We start from the raw sequence: 24,576 nt of genomic DNA, 5'->3' as shown, positions 1-24,576 counted from the left end.
AGAGACGTTGCGAGCCTGTCTCTGCTTTATCGTTATTTTCTTGGCAAGTGCTCAGGTGAGCTTCAATCTATGGTCCCCCCCTCGCCAAACGTTCATAAAAACCACTCGTCTAGCCAAAACCACTATCAATAATTTCGCACACTCTTTATCTGTGCCTAAACCTAAATGTAGATTCCATGAACAAAGTTTCTTTCTTAGAACTGCACATCTGTGGAACTCTCTTCCGATTGCCTGCTTTCCAACTGACTACAATTTGATTGTCTTCAAGTCCAATGCAAACAAGTTCTTGATGAACTGTCCCTCTAAGTAATCCAATTTTACAAAATTCCCACTACTTATGTTTACTACGCTATAATCACATTGATTAATGTATACCCATTAACCCTTATCCCCGAGTGGCCTCCGGGCCCTGATAAGTGCTGATTCTTGTGTAAAAAAAAGAGAAGCTAGAGTAACGAGACTAGAAAGAAAACTCAAGGTTCACTTACTACTCTATAAGTTCGAAATAACATTTTCTTTGTTGAACAGATAGAAAAATTTTAATATCGAATGCAAAAACAAGTCCTTGAAAATAAACCAGAAAGTACAGTTGGAAATAAGTCGTACACCATCCACTATGACAATGCAGTCCCTACAACTATGCAACTGGAAAACGAAGTCATAAAACCTGACTTAATAATATGGGACAATAAAGAGAAGGAAACAACCTTAGTAGAGCTGAGCGGAAAAAGATGATTAAATACCGAGGGCTTATGTATCACATGGAAAGAAACTGGAATCTTAGGAAGATCTCTATCATTCCAGTAATTATAGGAGAAACCAGACTCATGAAAAAGAATTTCAAAAACTACTTGGCAAATATACTCGGTGAACCAAGTGTAAGAGAGATTCAAACAATTACACTTAAAGGGGCGAACAGAATCTTAAAAATATATTTTGGTTGGAATACCTGAGTTAGCAGGTGAATGTTTGGCATTCGGTAGGATGTCCCATCCCCAGCTTGAAAAAAAAAAACTGATAAAAAAATTGAAAAAAAAAAGAAGATTTTAATATATTTCTTAATATTTTATTGGGGAGATTTTTATCCACAAAAAAGTTCAATTTTTCTACATAAAGTGAACAAGATTAAGTCTAAAAGTTGAAGAGAAAGAGAAAATACAACAGTGTATATTAATTTACTAATTTTACTTTGGCAAGTAATAGAGAATGATGTACAGTAGGAAATTTTGAATGTGCAGAAACAAGAGGTCGTTTTTATGAAAATCGCTCTAGACAAGACATAAAGCCACTTGATATAAGGAGCTAAAAATATTACTTCAACGTTAAAAACTAACCAACAAGTCTTAGATGGATAGATTCCGAACCAGAGAGCAGCAATTCTTCCCCTTTTGTCAGAAATATCACTAAAGGAATGTGAGGACTAAGGATAAAATAAGGGAAGCAGGATTTACAAGGCTGCAGAAAATAAACCCAGGGTCCATCCACTTTCTACACTCCTTTAAAAGAAATTCACATTGAAGCTTAAAAACATAAACACACAATGTGGATAGCAGTCCAAATAATGTAATATACAATAATGCCACATCTTCAAAATATTTACGTTTTCATAATTTTATGAACTATCTTGTTACTGCACATTAGAAATATTGCCCATGGAATGTAAGGACTAAAAGAGGGAATAAAAAAAGTGAAGGCTATGAGGCTGCCGAAAGTAAACCTAAGTTTCATTTTCTACTCTCTTTATTTTGTGAATATATTAATTTAATAAACTTATTTGAACAAGTAATAAAATAAGGATGTAAAACAGAAAATTGTGAATATAGCGAAGTAAGAGTCTTACGAATATTTACCTTTGCAAGAATATATTAGGAAGATTATTTCTTATAACTGCTTATATACTTTGGTTAGCAAATTCTCTCTCTTTTCGTTATGGAAAGAAGGCATTTTGCCTGCAACTGGCTTTCATGGATTTCTTGTGAAAATGTAGTCCGGCCGATGGCAACCAATGTTGTTGGAGGAAGGGGGGGAATGGCCACCTTTGAGAGCCTTCTATGAGCTTTGTCACGATGCAGTCAAACCTTAAGGTAATGAGAAAAGTGGACACGGATTAGGTTTGTTCTTTGCGACTGTTTTTTGTGAGTGCTATCGCAATGCAGTCAATCAATCAGGGTGATAAAATAGGCAAATGGTAAATAGGCAGAAGCTCACGTGAGCCCTTAGGGAGCAATGATTGTGTTACCATTTTTTAAATCCGTGCGATTCTTAAAGAGACTAGGAAGGCAAACACGGACTAATCGATGAATATGTTGTTGTTGTTATAATAATAATAATAATAATAATAATAATAATAATAATAATAATAATAATAATAATAATAATACCGAGATGCCTACGAAGGTAGAAATAAATCATCAAGGTATTATATGCCTAAGTATCGGTTTTCCAATAATCCTGTTAAACCATTGCCTTAACACAGTAATGATTTGGAAAATAAGTGTCGATATACATCCCAAATAAGAACAGTGAATATATCTCTACTTATATAAAAGCCACTTTGTCTATGTGTGCTGTGCATGCGGGTTCGTTCCCTATAAACTCGAAAATGATTGATCCTATTTTTTGAAATTTTAATGCAAACAGATTTTATGCGCCAGATAATGTTCTTAGATAAGGTTTGTATCGGAAGTCAAAAATATCTGATTAAAGAAGGAACAATCCGATTTTGACTAAAGTTAACACCCTTATATAACCTAACATCACAAGTGGATTTGAGAAATTTAATCACCGCACAAGCAAAAGGACCCAACATATAAAATCAACAGTAGGTTCTTTGATAAGAATGGGCCACGTTTGAAATGAATGTTTCTGTTTAGAGCACAGTTAAACCATGATACTAGAATTTTGAACTTAATTTAATTCAAGCCATTACATAAAATAATTTTATAAAATAAGCAATAGGTTCTCTACGTTGCAATGTAGACTACAACGTATTGTTGATTAAGTCACTGCAGGAAGGCTTGCAGAGCTCCTCCTGGTGCACGGCGGTGCGTCTCCAACTACAGTAAGCAATCAAATGGGCAATTTCACCGATTTCGATGACGATAAAAGTATTCAAAGTGTGGAACATTAATTGATCCTCATTCAATCCCAGGCAACGTCGCGTCTCCCTGCTAGTAGAGGATAACCCTCGTAGGATCACTGAAACCCCAAATATTTCGGAGATATTGCATTATTGTGATTTACATTGTGTTTATAGATAACGGATTTATTAGGTTAATATGAGATGTAGGAAAAAAAATTAAACTAGGATCTTATCTAACATATAAAGTTATCTTGTCAGATTTTCAAAGTCAAACCCAGCTAGCATTTAAGCTGACAAATCAAACTTTGTTTTAGACTAGCCAACTTTTGTTATTGTTATGTCTACCAAGAAGATTATGTTTTGGTCAAATTTTCTTGTTTGTGTATAGCATAGTGTCTACATTGCTTGAGCAATGGTCACAAAACCTGGTTAAAATATCGGTGATATTTTAATGCAACGGTTTCATTTTAGTTCAACGTCAATGAAAAGGACACGGTAGGAATGAAAGTCACACTTTTGGTGGTAATTTCGGTTCTATTCATTATAGAGATTCGATACTTGCCCCATATTGTATTCAACTTATATATACTTGAGCTTGAATAGTTCAGTCATAGTCGAAACTTTAACTGAATTTTAATTTCCGATTGCTCTTTGATAACTGTAATTACATGCAAAATTTCAACCATATCAGATAGAGCGTTTTTGAGTAACCAACGTTTTCATGGCATGATTTTAAAAATACTTAGGGCTGCATAAGACTTTGAGCCACTCTTTCCTTGTCATGAAAAAGTATGTAGTTTGACGATTGACTTATGTTCTTATTGTAATACTTATGTTCTTGTTGTAATATGTTATTGAACCTATATCGAATTATTTAGCATACTTACTTATTTGTATTATTTGGATTAATCGGAGTATTGTTCTCATCTTGAGTGTCATTGTCACAACATTTCTGTCGATGATCTTTATCAGGTGTGTCCCGTTGAACTCGGAAATGTTTCTGTCGAACTTGGAAATTTGGTCAAAATTTCGAACGTTTCTATTTTTGTATTATTTCGCGTCCATACCAAATTGATATTATGTTTCTGATTTTTTTAGATGAGGATTGATTATTCGTATACTTTGGATTAATCAACAGAAGAATTCCCCGAGTTTGACAAGATACACATGAAAAAAGGTCGAAAAGTTGTGAAAATCACACTCAAGATGAGAACAGTAATCTGATTAATCCAAATAATACGAATAACCAACCCTCATCTAAAAAATTCAGAAACGTAATACTTATTTATTTCCCAAATTATTTAGTCCGGCCAATAACGACTGATAATAATGAAACATTTTTCAATCATCACAGAAATAAAATAATCAAAATTATCAAGGGGAATAATTAATATTTTTAATTAAAGAATTACCTTTTTTATAACTAAAATTTTATTTCTTTTTATGCATTTGTTTTAAAAAAATATGCAAGATGATTAAAAAAAAAACGCTTAAGAACAACCTCATAAGCCTGAAAGCTTGTGCATTTACTTCTTTAAGGTAAAAAATTTGTTTAAAATCTAAAAAGAAATATTGTTTTTATCTTAGATTTCTAATAGCCTCTCAAATTTCCAAATGATATCTAAAAAGTGTAAATATTATTTTATTAAACTTGTTATATAAGCCAATCAGGCCATCAGACTTTCTATGATTAACACTCACATGGACTTTCATTCTTGAGAGATATTTTTTTCTCGCGGCAGAAAAATAAATAAAAAGCAAACAATCGCTGAACAGGACCTTATATGGTTAAACGCTTGCTCATTCATTTCTTTAAGGTAAATAAAAAAGTGTTTTAAAAAAACAAATGAAAAAAATAATAATATCGTTTTTTGCCTTTTTAGATTTCCAGTAAGATCTCAAATGATATCTCAAAAGTGCAAACATTCTCTTATTAAAAACTCAATGACTTTATTAGATCCCGGGCAACGTCGGGTTAGAAACAGCTAGTATAATCTATAATCATATAAAGGATTGTATATGGTATAAAATTGTTATATAGTATAAAGTCAACTTCTTAAGATAAGTGCATTTCGTGTGTCCAACTTTTATAATCTTAGGTGACATGCAGAGGATCATAGGTTGAATGATTTCCAGTGAGGAAATGTGTCGATATTTTAAATATTTACTCTAGTCTGACTCTGTTGGACTTTGAAATGCAGAGAAGAACAGACCATTAATTAGAGGCCGGTCAGACCCCCGTAAAGCAAGCTACACCCACCTGAGGTGGTAAAATGCAAGAACTTCCTGTGATTTACAATGTGTTTCTCTTCCAGTCTCTTTTCAGCCATGTCCACCAGTATAATTTAAATGTTTTCTGCCTTAAGTGTTTTCTGCGTGAAATATTTCCTCTCTGTCGATTATGAACTCATTAAAAAATCACCATGTTCCCTAGAAGGTGTACAGATGGTGACTAGCATGGTTAACTAGTGTTTCCCAGATAATTTATAATACAAATACATGCTGCAAGGTCGAAAGCCACTCGAGAATAAGGGTCAATAAGATGATGTTCACTTGAATGATAAAAAGCATTATGAGAGGATTGAACATGATAAATTTAAGGAGTTTATACGGCAGAGATTCTTATCAGTTTACAGTCCCTTTTCTAATAACCTCACTTCAGCATCTACTGGCAGATTACGTAAGCAGCTGTCAGATGTCCAAGCGGAGATTGACAGATAATTAATTCAATCCACGACGCTCTCCTCATTTTCCATGCTAAGAATGGCATTCTATTTACAAACCCATTCTTAGCATACGGAAAGGAGCGAGTTTACATTGGCATACTATGTTAAAAGTCATTTTCGGTTAAATTTTTTTTTTTTCTATCTAATGAATTCCATGCTTTCATCGAAACTTGTCTTCTGACAGCTGATTGGATAATCACTTCGGCATCATCCAGCTGTTAATGTAACTTGCTGGAAGATGCCAATATGAAGTTGTACAAGGTTTGGGCCATAAACTGGAGAAGTACCGAAAATCACATTGTGGGCTTTGTGGAAATGAGTCGGTTTCTTCGTCTATCTGTATCTAGTATAAATCTAAATTCGTTTTAATCAGGTTTTAAGCAATATTTTGGACTGGCTTGATTTTTTTGTTATCATTGGTTTCCCTAATTTTTTTTTTTTTTTTAGAATGGAGTACTCACAGGTGGAACCTCGTTATAGTTGACAATATTTCTAAGTTGTATGGCGTGATGTAGATCTATGCTATTTCAGAAACAGATGGGCTATTTCAGATACTATATATAGAGTTAGAATCATGTGTTGTTGTGTGTAAGTATACATAACAGTCGAAGATCCAATCTATACAACAAGTCCCGTAAAAACTGACCCAATTCAGTGTTTTTTGTTTTTTTTTATCTGTAGGGCTGTCCTAAAAGGTAGACCCTCCAAGGCGCTGCCCTTCCTCTTTAGAATGGAGTTAATTTATTGTTAACTGCCTGATACATCCTAATCAAAGAATCTCAACAGATCTGCTGAGGTTATTTTTAACAAGTTAGAGTGCTCCTCCTTTAGTGGTACTGTCTTGATACTCACTACCTTTAGACCTTGTACCATATCTTCCTGTGGTTGAAAAGAAGTAACTACCGTCATAAGTGGCAGTCATATCCACAGTATCAGACGCATACTTTTTGTGACATACTATTCTGTACTTCTGTAAATGAATTCTTGTTAAGTATACCACCGTTTTATCCTCATTATTATCGTTTTTTCAGGGTGATATCAATATGCTAAAGTGATGAAACCTAACTTCGCACGCCCAGATAGTCAATCCATATCCTTAATAATGTTATTACCGCCAACTGACTGTTAAATCTAACATTCTGCTTGAAATAATATGTGTATTTAAGGTTTAATGATATATAGAAAAATATTGCATCTTTTGTCTTCTATAAAACTAATTAAAATTGTCAGCTTAAAGTTAAAGAAAATGAATATATAATATATTTTTCTGTGATTCATTATCTAAAATTTTAACACTTAGAATTGTATTAAAATAATATTAAAGTAAAATAAGTGCGGATCGTAAGATTTTAAAGGTAAAACTGAGCGACAAAATTAAGCTATAAAATAATTCATTTATAAAGTGGGTCGAAGCATAATTTTTGCCTTAAATACCAAAATCATTTTTAAATTCCTTTTTTCATTAATATAAGATATAAGTAAAATAAATGGGTGTGGTAATCCTATGTACATGAAAAAATATATAATTCATAATAATAATCATCGGTTTAGAGTTCATTTTATATGCTGCCATGGCTTGAACGACTTAACAAAAAAAAAAATGACTTCCAAACCAACCTATCAGACTGTGTCTTTATTTATCCTTCTTTCCTGCAAATTTATTCTTAGGGATCTTTATCCTGAATGATCCGGTCTCTGTTGATTTTGCGGTGGGAGTAAAGTTTTGTACAGTTCTAGGAGGTCCACCCTCCCAGGCCTTGTTTTCTCTCTTTAGAAGGGGTTAGTTTATTGCTGATCGCTAGAGGCGCACTCACCGGGGAATGCCGACGGGTTTGCTCAGGCACTTTTTGGAGGTCAGCGTGCCCCTTCTTTGGGGCGCTGACTTCTCAATCCCACTTTGCAACCATGGTGTATGTTCTTGTAGTGGGATAGAACTAAGTTTTATTCTTAGCATGTTTCCCATGTTTTTCTGCTGTGAAGTTACCTGTTCTATATGTGCTAACCCAAGAATCCTCTTCCATTCTTTCAATGTGATCATACTATCGAAGACTCTTGTTCTACACATATCTCCCTATATTGTCCAGATTTAATCTTCCTCTGAGGTCATCAGACCTTAATGTTATTATCATTTATAATGATAATAATAATAATCAACATAGAGAAAGTCAAGGTAACATTTATAAACATAAGAGTGCAAAGTACAATCCTGAAAAACTTTGTAAAAAGAATGGGAAAAATTGGAATCAAAGGGAAGGCTGAGAAGATACAACAGATGGCTATAATGAAAACGATTGAAATCTTAAGGAAAAGTCTGGAATGTAGAAACCAACCCATATAAACTGCAAACAGTAATCCGTAACTTGAATATTGCAAAAGAAATAAAATAAAACAGAATACAACCACAAAGAACCAAGAAAACTAAAAATGCAAAATGGACCGAGGAGGTAGAGCACTAACCAGACTCGTACTGGAAAAGTGAGGCGAGCACTGGGGTCTTAGAGAAGATTTTGCCACCCAAACTCCAAGTAATACCAATAGTCATTTCCAATGAGAGATCAAAGGTAAGCAGCTATTGCGATAACATGAAGTCATCTTTGCTGGTTATCAAGAGCAGTGGAGAGCACTGGAAATCTGTGGAGACTTGTTGTCATTCAGACTCCAGGGAAAACCACAAACTATTCCCAGTGATTGATCGCTAGTGATGGCTTATGTGAGAACATGTAGTGAGTGACTAATAATAATATAGCTTACAAAAATGATGTGTTCTATTTTCCCTAGGATGGATCTGGATTTTTATATTAAGCAAAGGAAAGTTTATATCATACTAGCAAAGCTACCCGGTGTTGCTAGGGGCAAAAGTGTAACATATTTCTATTAAAACTTCTCCCTTTCTTTATTCATTTTTCTATATTTCTATCTTTTTTCCTCCATCTCCTTAACCCCTTTTTTCTCCTCTGTGCAGCCCATTCCTCTCCAGCTGGACACACACTATAAAAACAACATACTCAGCAAAAAACAATATGGTTTCCGCCTGGCGAGATCTACAGCTGATGTACTGACAATAATAAAACTATTGACGGGGGGGCGAGTAGCCTTCGATAGGAAAAAGGCTGAAACTCAAAGTATCAATGCTGGCATGCCTCAGGGATCCATCCTAGTCTCAACACTCTACTTTATCGTCATCAATGATCTCTTAAATCACATTTTTTTTATTACACTTTCACCCAAAACAAGGCATATTGTCACTTTGTTGTAGGGGCTACTATCAGGGACATAGGCATCAGGGGTACTGTGTAGGGAGTTGTGCAGAAGATGTTGGTTCACGTTGCACTTAAACTTCTGCATGTCAGTACAGTTGAGGAAGCAGGAACCCGGCAGGGAATTCCAAAAATCTAGCTGTCCTGGGGAAGAAACTACTGGAGTAGAAGGTTCTCTTACATCTAGGGATCTCTACTGTGAAGGGGTGGGATTTAGCTGCATGTCGGGTTTGTTGGGGGTATTTACGTCGAGGGGGCACAAGTGCTTGCAGTTGGTCAGAGCATTCACCGTTAAAGTACTTGTAGAAATGGCAGAGGGATGCAACATTTCGGCGATGGGACTGGGGCTGAAGTTTAGATGACAGTTCAGGACCTATCAGATTAGCGACTCTCTTTTGAACCTTGTCTAGGAGCGAGAGACTAGTGGTAGATGCATCAGCCCAAATATGACAATACTCCAGACATGGGCGAATGGTTGCCTTATAGAGGTAATGTTTATTCATTTATATATACACTGCGTATCAAATTATTAACAAGTTTACATATTTTTTAATATTTAAGGAACAAGTGAATAAAAATCCATGAAACATTGAGAATGTGCTTACAATACTATTCAGCTATTCCAGTCAGAAAATAAAAGCTTTTAAAGCAGTATTAGCGAAACTATGACAGAAGCTAGGAATATCTGTTGATTTCAGTGTGTCAAGTTATTAATGAGGTTGAGAAAAAAAACACAATATACCCATAACTTGTTTATTGAAATAATTTTCAAACATTAAATGAACTAGGAAAAATGCTTAGAACACAATAACTACATAGCAATTTTCACGTTGAGGCGATATGTGAGACTTTTTTATGAATGGCTTGTAAAGTCGTTGGTTCTCAGAATTAGTCAAATTTGTGATTTCATCAACAGTTATTCCTCGCGATACCCCTTGGAAAGCATCTCACAACTCACCTATGCTCTTAAAATTGGCGTCCACTTGCATAGAGGCGTCGCTTCATGATACTCCAAATTTTCTCAATTGGATTCAAATCTGGTGAATTTGCAGGCCACTCCATCTTCCGTAACCCAGAGAACCCCAGTTGCTGCAAATACTCTTTGCTTTTGTTTGCTGCATGTGAGGGATAAAGGTTGAAGGTAACATTGACCGAAACGTTGTGAAAAAAAATAATGGTTCTTCTGAACGTCAACGTTTGCTTCTTCAGCTATGGTTCAAAGTGCTCCTTCAAAAAAGCTATGTAAGCATTTGACGTCATTTTTACTCCTTCTGGGACTCTCCATGGGCCAACTAAAGTACCTCCGATAATCCCAGCCCAAATCATCATCCCTCCATCACCTTGTTGGCGTCTTAAACACTGATGACGATATCGTCTGTCTAGGACCCATCCCTTCTTGCTCCAGCCATCTGGGCCATCAAGTCTCTGGTTAATTTTAATGCATCCAAAATCAAGTTTTTGTCTTTTCACCTTAAACGCTCTGATTTGTGCTTAGGCCCAACAGTTATGAATGACTCTCATTTAAAAGTGGCTCTCTATTTTGATAAAATTCTGGGTCCAACCTTTATGCCTGACCTGAAATGGAAGACTTACATCAAATCTGTTGCCAAGGAAGCTGGAAAAAATGTTTACGTCATTTTACCACCCCAGAATGCATCTAAGTCTGGATGCAATTCTCTACCTGATACATCCTAAAATCGAATACTGTTGCCATATCTGGGCGGTAGCTGCACAGAGCATCTTATTTTATCTTGACAAAATTCAAAACCTAGTAGGTGATGTCATTTTTTCTTCCCTGCAACCTTTTTTCTTCAGAAGAGACATTGTGAAGCTGTCTCTGCTCTATTTCTATTTTCATTGCAAGTGCTCGTCTGAGCTCTAATCTATGGTCCACCCTTGCTAAACTTTCACAGAAGCCACTCATCTAGTTATAATGACCAGAAACAGTTTCCCGTACTCTCTCGTTATGCCTAAATCTAAACTCAAATTCTATGGACAAAGATTCTTTCTTGGAACTGCCTGCTTGTGGAAATCTGTCCCGCTGGCTTGCTTTCCTGTTGACTACAATATGGTGGTCTTCAAGTCCAAACAAGTTTTGTTGAGCCCCTCCCCTTAAATAATCATTTTCTACCTCATGTCCACCATTAACTATTAATATGCTGTTGTCTCAGTGATTACGTTACACTCAATAGCCCTTATCCCCAAGTGGTTTCGGATCGTAACAAGTGATGACTCCTATGCATACCCCTCCCAAGCGCATACACACAACTCTTCTTTTTATATATATATATATATATATAATTTAAAGGAGATTAGAATAATAGTCTAAAGAGCTAAGTGTATTTTAATGTAATAGTGAAATTACTAGTTTAATTAAAATACAGGAAATGCTCGTTGTAATTTAGATATATAATAAGCTCGATAGTTAAATGTCCTAGAGCTAATTCAATATTAAGTAACGTGATCTATAATTTAAAAGTTAAAAAAAAAAAAATTTAAAAATTTTTTAAAACTTTTAAATTATAGATCACATTACTTAATATATATATATATATATATATATTTATATATATATATATATATATATATTTATATATATATATATATTTATATATATATATATATTTATATATATATATATATATTTATATATATATATATTTATATATATATATATATATATTTATATATATATATATATTTATATATATATATATATATTTATATATATATATATATATATATTTATATATATATATATATATATATTTATATATATATATATATATATATATATATTTATATATATATATATTTATATATATATATATATATATTTATATATATATATATTTATATATATATATATATATATTTATATATATATATATATATATATTTATATATATATATATATATTTATATATATATATATATATATTTATATATATATATATATTTATATATATATATATTTATATATATTTATATATATATATATATATTTATATATATATATATATATATATATATTTATATATATTTATATATATATATATTTATATATATATATATATATATATATATATATATATTTATATATATTTATATATATATATATATATATGTTTATATATATATATATATATTTATATATATATATATATATATTTATATATATATATATATTTATATATATATATGTATATATTTATATATATATATATTTATATATATTTATATATATATATATTTATATATATATATATATTTATATATATATATATATATATATTTATATATATATATATATATTTATATATATATATATATATATTTATATATATATATATTTATATATATATATATATTTATATATATATATATATATATTTATATATATATATATATTTATATATATTTATATATATATATATTTATATATATATATATATTTATATATATTTATATATATATATATTTATATATATATATATATTTATATATATATATATTTATATATATATATATTTATATATATATATATATATATATTTATATATATATATATTTATATATATATATATATATATATTTATATATATATATATTTATATATATATATATTTATATATATATATATATATATATATATATATATATATATATATATATAAATATATTCCTGGCGGAATTAGTCAGCATTTTCTTTCCAAATAAGTACATTATACTAACAAAAAAAACAAAAAAAGCCACACTCCTTGATAAAACTTGACCCAGTTGACACCCAGAGAATAAATATTTTACATTTCTGAATTTCTTAGATACGGATTGGTTAATCAATCATTTTTTATTTGGCTTCTTTGGACTACTATTCTCGTCTTGAGTGTCGTTTTTCACAACGTTTCGGTCAATGTTACCTCCAACCTTCTTTAGGTGTAACTTGTTTAACACAGGAATATTCCTGCCGAACTCAGGAATTTGGATGGAATTTTCACTGAAACACTTTATTTGTTCATGGGAGTCGTATGCTCTCGTTCCGTCAGCCATGACTGGGTAAAGGTCCTAAGTAATTCGCAAACGTTGTGAAAATGGCACTCAAAATGAGAACAGTAGTCGAATGAATCCAAATAATACAAATAAATTTCTTTTTTCTAAATTTTAGCTATTATTCATTCCAGCAACGCTGATTAAGAAATATATAAAAATTTGCGGATGTTTTGCAATTTTTTATTTTTACCTAAACATACAAGCACACATACACACTGACAACTCCTTGTTTTATAATAGATGTAGATGAAATACAATCATTTACAAATAAAGTATTTGAACAAATACAAAGTAATGAGAAAAGTAATTGGAACACGGCCGTTACACATAATTTTCTGATTCTTGAACTAAGTCGTTTGAGAAAGACAAATTTACTGCTTTAATTTCCTAATGAGCTAATTAAAAGATATTTACGGACTCAAGATAATTGACTTTTCCTTATTTCTCCGAAACTATGGCTGCCATCAATTTTAAATTAATCTTTGCATTCGTGTATATATTGTTTAATTTTGGAAATGGAAGAATTCACGAGAGTACTCAGCTTGGTACAAGCAGTAAACAACATTTTCTTATTCAAGTAGGTCTATACACGTTTTAATATGTATGCACATGTAGAAACGTATTTATCTATGAATGTTATGTTACAGTAATTATAAACAGCATTGCTCAAGCAGAAAAATAACAAGTGTATGTAACTACGAAAATATTAATCCATTATATATATATATATATATATATATATATATATATATATATATATATTATAGCAAGTTTATATAAAATTTCTTTGCTAACCATTTTTCTCCCACAGTAAAAAATGTCAAATTTTTAAAACTCCATGGAATAAGGAACCAATTCAATTTATCTTGTATTCCTTGTTTCATGAACAATAAATTTTGTACATCATAATTTGCATAATTCTAACTCCTCCTCATCTATTGATGCTCTGTCCTGAATATTGAGCAATATTTATCAAGATAGGATTAAGCTATAAATATTTATATTCCCTTTAAAAATTAAAAAAAAAATGTGTGTATATATATATATATATATATATATATATATATATATATATATATATGTATGTATGTATGTATGTACACACATGTGAAAATTCTTTTTTTGGGGGTACAAAATTTAATTATGGCTAAATATTGACCAATTAACATGATGATTAAAAAATAAAAAGTGAAAATAAAGGCTAGCTAACCAGGTTTCGTTTCTTTCTCAACACAGCTAAATTGAGGAAAATTTCGATTAGAAAAAAACAGTCATGAATATGGCGAAGGAGAGAAAAAAATAAGTAATAAAAAATTACCTGAGAAAAAATTACGTAGACATCAAATTAAGTCCTAACAGGTGTTCGTTTTGCTTGCAAAGAGAAGGTTTCAACGACTTAATAAAAATGGTTTCTAGAATTTTTAGATGAAAGGGTGAGTACGACTTACTAAAGAACATAAGCATGTCACCACTGAAATTCATGGCGCACGTTTGGTTTTATATATATATATATATATATATATATATATATATATATATATTTATTTATTCATTGTAGGTTATGAAAATATATATGGCAATTAAGCTACACAGAATTTTCCACATTTCATTCTTGTGAGGAATCATCAGGCTGCTGTTATTTCATTGTCATATCGATAAAGTTAAAAAACGGGTAAGTTAAGGGAAAAGGGAGAAAAGGGTAAGAGAACCGCTTTAGGCCATGACATTTCCAAGCTAAATAATTTTCCTTACTTTAACCGTTTTCAACCTCATTGGCATGATAATAAAGTTCTTATGTAACTTTATCTCTTTATCTTTTCATGTAACTTATTCCTCTTAACCAGTTAGAGCTTTTTCTATACAGATTGGTTTGTCTTTTTGCTGAAAACTCATTTAAAAAAAAAAATTTCTATCACATATATATATATATATATATATATATATATATACATACATATATATATAATAGTAGTCATTCACAAACAGACTGTTTCGCTGTACCACAGCTATTCAGTGCAGCTAGACTAGCACATGTCCTGAACCAGAGTTCGAACCTACAACCATCAAGTTGATAGGCAGCAATTCTGCCCTCTGGCTCAGGGGATCAGTGCCTACAAACGGCCACTTTAATTTTATGAACATTTGACCGCTACTTTTTCACAGTGTTCAATTTGTTTGTTTATTTACCTTATACTATTTACCTTAATCTTACTTTTCCACCCGATTTTATCTTATCTTACTTTGTTTATCAACATCAAAATAAGTAACTGTTTTTCTTTATATTTTAAATATTTTCCAGATATATCTGCCTAACTTAAAAAATGCTAGTTTTATTTTTGGTGTCTTTAAACCCTCCCCACTCTTTTTGCTGATGAGGAGACTTTGTTTTATAAAATCAAATGATAAAATTTTTGTGCAAGACTAATTGTCTGTCTCAATAAAAACATCGTTCCCGAAACGATCGTACAATATATTGATTTTGTTTGTTCTTCCTTTTGAAACCGATTTTTAATTTTTAATTATAAATTATCAATCATTTTACTCAATATATTTATATATAATATATATATATATATATTATAAATTATCAATCATTTCCTCAATATATTTATATAAATATATATATATATATATATTTATATAAATATATATATATATATATATAAATATATGTATATGTCTATACAATGAATATATATAAAATAAAAAATAAAATAGACATTCGCTGCATAAACTGCATATATATATATAATATATATATATATATAGTAATAAGTTATAATATATATATAGTAATTTATAAAATATATATGGCGATTAAGCTACACTGAATATATATATATATATATATATATATATATATATATATATATATATATATATATATATATACACACACCCATGTAAAGATTTTTAAAATACATATTTATTTATGAAATAAATTTGAGGAGTCTTAATATTTTCAACAGTAAGTTATGAGAAAATAGCTTTCTCACTATCCCGGAAGCTATATGTTTATTGAACATTTTATTTTCTGTTTTCTTACAGCATTTTTTCCTCCATAAGCTGAATTGTTATGAAATTTCACCCCATTTTATTTCTCAAAAGATTTACTCAGACGGAAAAGTAAACACGTTTCTCTATCCAAACAACATTTATTTTGCTTCCAGATGAAAGAAAAGAAAATAACGTCTATTACGTTTGATTGTGCAAATACATATTTTAAATTCTGGAAAAAAAGTTTTAAAGATTGAATCTTTTGAATTTGATGATTCGAAATTATAGGAAATAAAATTGTTATGTTTATGAAACTTTTAGATGAGGATTGAGTATTCATATTTGAACTTGTTTTGATTACTACTCTCAGCCCGAGCGTTATTTTGACAACGTTTCGGTCGATTTGACCTCTGACCTTCTACAGATGTATCATGTTGGACTCGGGAACATGTCCATCAAACTCGGGAATCTGCATGGAATTTCTAATCCTTTATTTTACCCACAGGAGTAGCACATAAGTGAATTGTCATTATATTTAAAAAAAAAAAGTATATATACAGGAGTGAGAAGTCGTAATAAATAGTGATCTATTCGATGCCTCTGTTCAGTCTCGAAAGACAATGGATACCCCCTGTAAGGGCAGATGTACGTGTAATTGTAAGGCAAGGGTTTCACAGTCCCCAACCACTCATCTGAATCGACACTGTTTGAGTCCAGTGGCAAGGAGAAGTCTAGAACGACTGGAAACAATGCCGACATAAGCAGAGAGCACATACAGCACCTGGTCACCCATTTAGTACTGACCAGGTCCAACGTTCCTTAACTTTCGTAATCCAGTGGGAATTGGTGTGTCAACGTGATTATGCTGTAATCTATAATGGCAAGTAATAAGAATGTACATCTAAAAAATAAAATAGGTTTCAAGTCTCCTAGAGTTCATATGAGAATTGTCTGCCAGGATGTGGAATAGTAGTAAAATTCTATTGTAAGGTACACTCACCTAAAGGTTGGAGGTTCAATAATCAATGCGGATGGCACTCAATATACAACTGTGAATTACAGGGTGGAAACGCTAAAAATATCGTCCTAAAGAAAACAACACTATAGTTTCATTTTAAAACATTTATTGAAAAAAAAATCAATTCAGGTAACTTGGCGGTTGCTCGGCAAATACTCGGCAGATGGCAGCGATCAGGCTTGCTTTGGTGTTGTGGGACGTTATGTTGGTGATGTTCTCGACATATCACCAAACGAAGTAGCCCAGCGGGTTCAGCTCGAGGAAAGAGGAGGTGACAGTGAGAGAAGGCCACCCCTTCTGAAGTCACGCTTGAGGTTCTGGAGCAGGCGCAGAGTCTTGCCACCACATGCATGGTTTGCCAGCGGCCACCTGATTGCACCAGGCAATCACCACACTCTTCAGCACATCTAGGTACAATTTAATGTTGACTTTCAAGTCGACTTTGAAGATGTGATATGGCACGATGTGACATGATGTGGTATGATCTGGTCCTCACTTAAAACCACACCAGAGACCCTAACCATAGCTGGAAACATTATTTTCATCACCCTGATCACACCTGAAGATCGGAAATTGCATCGACTGAAACGTTGTGAAAAGAACACTCAAGATGAATCTAAATAATATACACCAAATTTTTATGCAATTTTAATTGAAATTCTGCAACACCCTTATTGATACAACCCTAAGATGCTCCATGTTGTATGTATGTATGTTTGTTTGTCGAAAAATTGAAGTATATTTTTATATACTAAAGATTTACTTGAATCAAGTCCAAAGAACATTCGATGGTACGTGTTAATGAGATTGAAAATGGTGTGTAGAATAGGCACAATTTGATTACTTAATATGATAAAAAACAATAGTATCGAAACCAAAACCTTTGTTAGCAAATACTCATACAGAGGTTGATCGCACAAGTTGTATGTGATTGTAAATATGAACTTTCTAACTGGTTAGTTAGTTGTTTTGGTTTCACGACATATCAACTATTTTGGGGTCATTTTATCCCAAATCCAATTTAGAAAAAAAGGTTTATGCATCGTTTTCTCTTTCTACATCTATATATTAAAATCAGACTAGTAGAGTCCCTGCCATTTTTTTGGCAATGGTTTGTTCACTGTCAATCTGAAGTATGATTCAGGGTTAGTTCTAGGATGTTCATTTTCCCCAGCTTTGCCTTCTCACTTTTTAAGGCAAGGGAATGCCGACCGGGTTATCTAGGTAATTTTTCTTCAACAAGATTACTCTTACTCTAGGACGCTGACTTCAATATATTTTCAAATATTTATTCATGGAATTTGGTTTGATTGTTTTGTTTTGTTTTATGATAAATCAACGCTCTTTCAGTTATTGAATGCTGAATACAGTAATTCTAAAAAATGTTTTTCTGCTTCAAGTTATCTTCAGAAATTTATTTATAGAGTTTAGTTTAGCTGTTTTGTTTTACTGCATATCAACCCTTTTCGAACTATTTAATGCTGAACCCAGTAATTTTGGAAAAAAAGTTTTTATGCTTCAAGTTTTTATATCTTCAGATATTCACTCATGGTATTTGGTTTCATTGTTTCATAGAACAAAATTGTTGTTCTTGCTTTTGACTTTGCAGAACATGATTGAGTTTTGCAAAGAGAATGGAAAAGAACTAATAATATCACTGTTTGGTGTGTTTCTGATCAGGAATTCAGTATTTTCAGACAATCTGATCTTGTAGCAGTAGATGCCCTGATAGGTATTAGCACTCCGGACCAAAGTGAACCTGGGAGAAACAGTAACAAAGAAACAACTCTACATTATCCATAACATCCATAAGGGAGGGGGGTCTTACCAACAGCTGTGTTTTGAGATCATACCTAGGACCACTCATCATGTGTCTGTTTTTATAAAACATTCTGTTTTTAGTCTGTAACATTACAAATATCCTTTTATACTTGTCGAAATGAAGCACCATCCATATGTTCAGGGTTAGAATTCATACTAAAATCAGAGTCTCTGCCATTTTTGGCGATGGCTTGTTCATTGTCAATCTGAAGAATGGTCCAAAGAAGAAAGCTCATTTTCCCAAGCTTTGTTCTCTCATTTATTAAGGCACACTTACCGGGGAATGCTGACAGGACTACTTGGACAATTTTTGTTTGGCTAGATTGCTCTTATTCTATGGCGCTGATTTTAAATCCTACTTTCTGACCTTGTGTCACGTCTGCAGTGGGAAGAAGATAAATAGAAGCTCATCTGAGGGTTTCTTTTGAGTAGCTTACAAGACTTGACACCTGCTTTATGAAAACCTCTTCACAACGGGGTAGGTGGATTATTCCCAACATCTTTGGTCTATAAAAGTGATGTTAAGTAACAGTGAATATGCTTGTTTTCTTTAGTCCTGTTTGAAGTCATTTGCCGCTCTGGAGAGTCAGTGCTTCATTTGAAGGTATTCTCATGAAAGTTTTGTTGCGCATACAGATGTTCTGTGTTATCACGTGTTGTCTGCAGTTCAATTATTTAGGAACTGTTACTATTCACTCACTTTTGGCACTAAATCATATTCCTTATTCTTTTACTAATTTTTCTTTCAGTTACGTAAGTTTCTTTGAATTTCTTAAAAGCCTTATTTTCCTCTTGGTTCTCTCGTTTATATACATTCCCTTTTCAATATAAACCACCCTGCTATAATAATAGTCATTAGTTCTCTACACTCAAAAATTGTGCAAAAAAAAAATCATTCATTGAGCTTGCGTTATTGTTTAAATCAGTAAAATCTGAGTTTGTAAAGCCAGTTAAAATTAAAAAATAACATAAAATCCATAATTAACTTCTTTCTCTTCGGTGTACAGACACACACATATATATATATATATATATATATATATATATATATATATATATTTCCTGTCTGGGTCATTTTGACTTTTGTTTCCCTTTATTGTATATTTTATATTTAATTTTATCATCATTTTTTTTTCTCCCTTCCCAGATCTTTCTTATTTATATTTATGTCTCGGAAGTAGAGTGAAAAGCACATCTTATTTTTCTTTTATTAATATTATTGGAATCTTTTCTTTTTTCCCTTCTACACATTTTTGTGAATTATTCCATGGATTTCTGCCTTTGGATTATTATGGACCATCTTCTTCCAATTACGGGATCTCCTTGGATTTTACTTGTACAAATGGAAATTTTTAAAACTTTTTTGAAGTTTTACATTTGGATTTTACCATCACTGGATTTTTTATCCTTCACCAGACTATTCATTCGTGTGTAATCACCTTTTTCTTTACCATATTCCCTCTGCTTCACTTTTTTGTTTTGTTTTCAAGTAAGATCTTTGACTTACTTGTTGTTTCATCAAATACTTCTGCATGCAAAATCCAATCCCGCATTTTGCTAATTCCTACCCTCTGATGAGAAGGAAAGTATTTCTTCGAAACTCCGCGGATTAAGGACTATCCATTTATCTAGTGTTTCCTTTTCAGATTAAATATGTTTTTTAACTCATTTCAAAGTGTTTTTTAACATATTTTATTAACTGTTTGCTCATATATAGGTGAAGATAATAATATTTTTAGCCAATTTTTCGATATTTGTCCTCTGAAAGGTCGAACTTCAAAACGATACTGATCTTGTAAAAATCCGTCGCCTCTGTCGAAAGTTTTAGGCAGACATGCAAACATACATACATTTATATATTGGTAACTAAAAATTTTCGACCCAAACCGATTAAAAAGCTTGCCCTATCTCTGAATACCCTTTTTGTAAAACTTCAAATGTTTAGACAAGAAATTGTCTGAGTAATTTGGTAGAGACCGCAGGGGTCAAATTTTCTTTACTTTGATCCCTATTATGACCTCTTAACATTTATTGTTTTGGGCTCACATCAAGTTATTAAGTTAGATCCATGTACAAGGAACCTATATCTAAAATTTCAAGTGTTTAGACCTAGAATTGGTGGAGGAGTTTGGTAGAGTTCTCAAAGGTCAACTCGTTGAACTTTGACCCCTTAACAGCCAAATTCCTGGCCGATAATGGATTACGAAGATTTTCCCAAATGTCAGTCCCTGTATATCAAATTTCGAGTCAATAGACCGAAAATTGACAGAGTTATTGTGTAGGCAAATGTACACAGACACACACACAGACAGCCACACAGACACGTTCACTTTTATAGATATATAGATATACAAACATTTCATCCCGGCGTTGCCCGGATGTTTGGCGGTATATGTTGCGCAAAAAGAAAAGCGGTCAATTTTTTTAAACTTTGACCCTAGTATGACCCCTTAACATTTATTGTTTTGGGCTCAAATCAAGTTGTTAAGTTAGATCCATGTCCAAGGAACCTATATCTGGAGTTTTGTAGAGTTCTCAAAGGTCAAATCGTTGAACTTTGATCCCTTAACAGCCAAATTTCTGGCAGAAACCACTCACAAAGATTTTCCCAAATCTCAGTACCCTGTATTGTAAATTTCGAGTCTGTAGACTTAAAATTGACAGAGTTATTGTGTAGGGAAATGTACACACACAGACACACACACACATACAGATAGACAGACATGTTCACTTATATATTTATATATATATTCGAAGCTGTTAAAAAGAAAAAAGATAATTGCAACTCTTCTCCCAATTTTCGGATTTTGTAATCATGTCCATATGCCTTTATTTTCTTTTAAAATTGATAAGTACCTTTTCTTTTGATGAGTTGAGTACAAAATAAATTTAAGAATCCACATAAAATTACATGAATCATTTTACGATATGAAACAAATGCTGTTAAGAATCGTGCATGTCAATGTACTGAAAGAAATAAACGGTAAGATGGTCAACATCTTAGAATTTGGAATATAGAATTTTGTCAGTTATTTGTTATAGCTCTACTTCTCTCCTACAAACACTGTCACCCCCAATTAAAAAAAATATATTTTAGCATTTCCGGTTGGGTATGCTGAAAACGATTATCACGGTTAAATTTGGGAGAATTATTCCTTCCTCCTAAGGCGGTTGTCTACTCTGACAGCCGTTCTTCACATGGGGTTTTTGGGGATGTCTATTTTAAACGCCGTTCCAACATGTGGAGTTTGGGATGTCAATTAAAAACGCCGTTCTTAACATGACAAAAGTCAAAGAAGCGAAGAGGAAGAAGTCATAATTGTTTTGTTTTTCACATTAAAAAAGACGACATAAAATCTGAATTTAGTTTAACACTATTGGGAGTAGAGTTAAGAAGATAAGGAAGACTTGAACAACAAACAGAAACAGCTATGACTGCTACTACTGATTTTGATCTAAACAGTTCATATACAGTGAGAATCCAAAACTTCTGTTTTTACTTTTATTATTGTAATAGACCACTGTTCGTAATTTTATTAATTCATACTGATTTACGCATTCCCTTAATTGCTTTTCTTAGATTCAAACAGTACCTGCAAGTTATCCCCCCCACAAACCAGTACTAATGGCCAGTGAAAGCTAGATTATTTCATTTCGGCCATGGCCGACAGTGTCTGCAAATGTTCAGGGATGGCAGTGGCTACCAACAACAACAACAACCGCAGTTTACTTTTTTGCGAGGGGAGTGGTGGTGCAAGCTTCCACCAGAAAATGCTGGTTTACAGGTACAGTGAGAATCCCTAACTTCTAAAACTTCTGTTTTTACTTTCTATATTATTCTAATGGACAATTTTTCATGATTTTATTAATTCATACCGATTTACACCTTCTCTTAATTGCTTTTTATTTAGATTCAAACAGTACCTGCATGTTATCGCCCAAAATCAGCACTAATCGCCAGTGAAAGCCAGATTATTTCATTTCAGCCACGGCTGCTAGTGTCCGCAGTTGTTCAGGGACGGCAGTGCCCATCAACAACGACCATAGTTTACTTTTTTGTGAGGGTGGGTGGGTGGCGGGCTTCCACCAGGCAATACTGGTTAAAGAGTCCTGCTAGTATATAATAAAATAAAACTGCATATTTCTGTCTCTCCAGTTTCAGTAGGAATATAATCGAATACCTCCTAAACAAATCTTTCACTAAAATATGCATAGACTTCATACTTGTTTAAAATTTTGTACATTTATTCAAAACAAACAGCTTTTCCCAATTATGTAGTCTCATAAAAGAAGGTAGCAAGCAGTTTCACCTTTTATCCATTAAGTGCTATGACTCCACCCACATTACAATTTTTTTTCCATTCCATAAAAGAAATTCTTTGAAAATTACTCTCAAATATTCACATTATTTCATTTAAACTTTATTATTCGCTCCTGCATAACACATACAATACAATTCGCTCCTGCATAACACATACAATACAATTCGCTCCTGCATAACACATACAATACAATTCGCTCCTGCATAACACATACAATACAATTCGCTCCTGCATAACACATACAATACAATTCGCTCCTGCATAACACATACAATACAATTCGCTCCTGCATAACACATACAATACAATTCGCTCCTGCATAACACATACAATACAATTCGCTCCTGCATAACACATACAATACAATTCGCTCCTGCATAACACACACAATACAATTCGCTCCTGCATAACACATACAATACAATTCGCTTCTGCATAACACATACAATACAATTCGCTCCTGCATAACACACACAATACAATTCGCTCCTGCATAACACACACAATACAATTCGCTCCTGCATAACACACACAATACAATTCGCTCCTGCATAACACATACAATACAATTCGCTCTTGCATAACACATACAATACAATTCGCTCCTGCATAACACATACAATACAATTCGCTCCTGCATAACACATACAATACAATTCGCTCCTGCATAACACATACAATACAATTCGCTCCTGCATAACACATAACAATACAAATTAATGAATGCTTTATTCCTAGGAATACGAGATTATCTCCTTTGATAAAGAAACTTGGACGAAAAGTCCTCTATTCTTTAAAGTAGTTGCAGTTTCTGTGGCATAGAGAATATTACACTTTTGCAGAAGATCATTCTTGACAATGGAAAGGGACTACTATTGTAGTAAGTGAAGAACCATAAAGAGTCCAGATTTGGTGAGTCCTGACGATATCTTGAACAAATACTTCAGTATAACCTCTTAAACCATACATATGATAACATAAATGTTAAATAACAATATCTAACAATAAATAACGAGGGCGGTGTTTAATAGAAAAGTTTTAGTGAAACTTTGAGGATCGGAGGTGACTCCAAACAGAAGTCGATAAAACCACATGATCTCTGGCTAGAGATTTTTTATTTCACTGGCTGGACAGATTTCAAGCAGGAAAGACGTGACTTAATGTGAGACAGTGTGACAGGACGTAGCAAGACAAGCTGTTTACTTACTTGTCTGCCTTCTTAATTTAACAAAACAGCGTGTATCCAGAAGTTTAGTACATACTAGTGTTGGGACGATTAATCGGAATCGGGAATCGGAAAAAT

General features: G+C 32.4%; 1 protein-coding gene across 9 annotated transcripts in view; it reads right to left on the bottom strand.

Annotated features, from left to right (window-relative positions):
• The window catches only part of LOC145292080 (cys-loop ligand-gated ion channel-like), a 1,494,476-nt gene that overhangs the window by 538,427 nt on the left and 931,473 nt on the right, over nt 1–24,576 (bottom strand). The window lies entirely within an intron of this gene.

The sequence above is a fragment of the Euprymna scolopes genome, chromosome 13 (genome assembly GCF_053919585.1).
Source record: "Euprymna scolopes isolate OS-2025 chromosome 13, ASM5391958v1, whole genome shotgun sequence".
Taxonomy (NCBI): Eukaryota; Metazoa; Mollusca; class Cephalopoda; order Sepiida; family Sepiolidae; genus Euprymna; species Euprymna scolopes.
The sequence above is the reverse complement of the archived record's forward strand: the minus strand, read 5'-3'. Positions and strand labels throughout refer to the sequence as shown.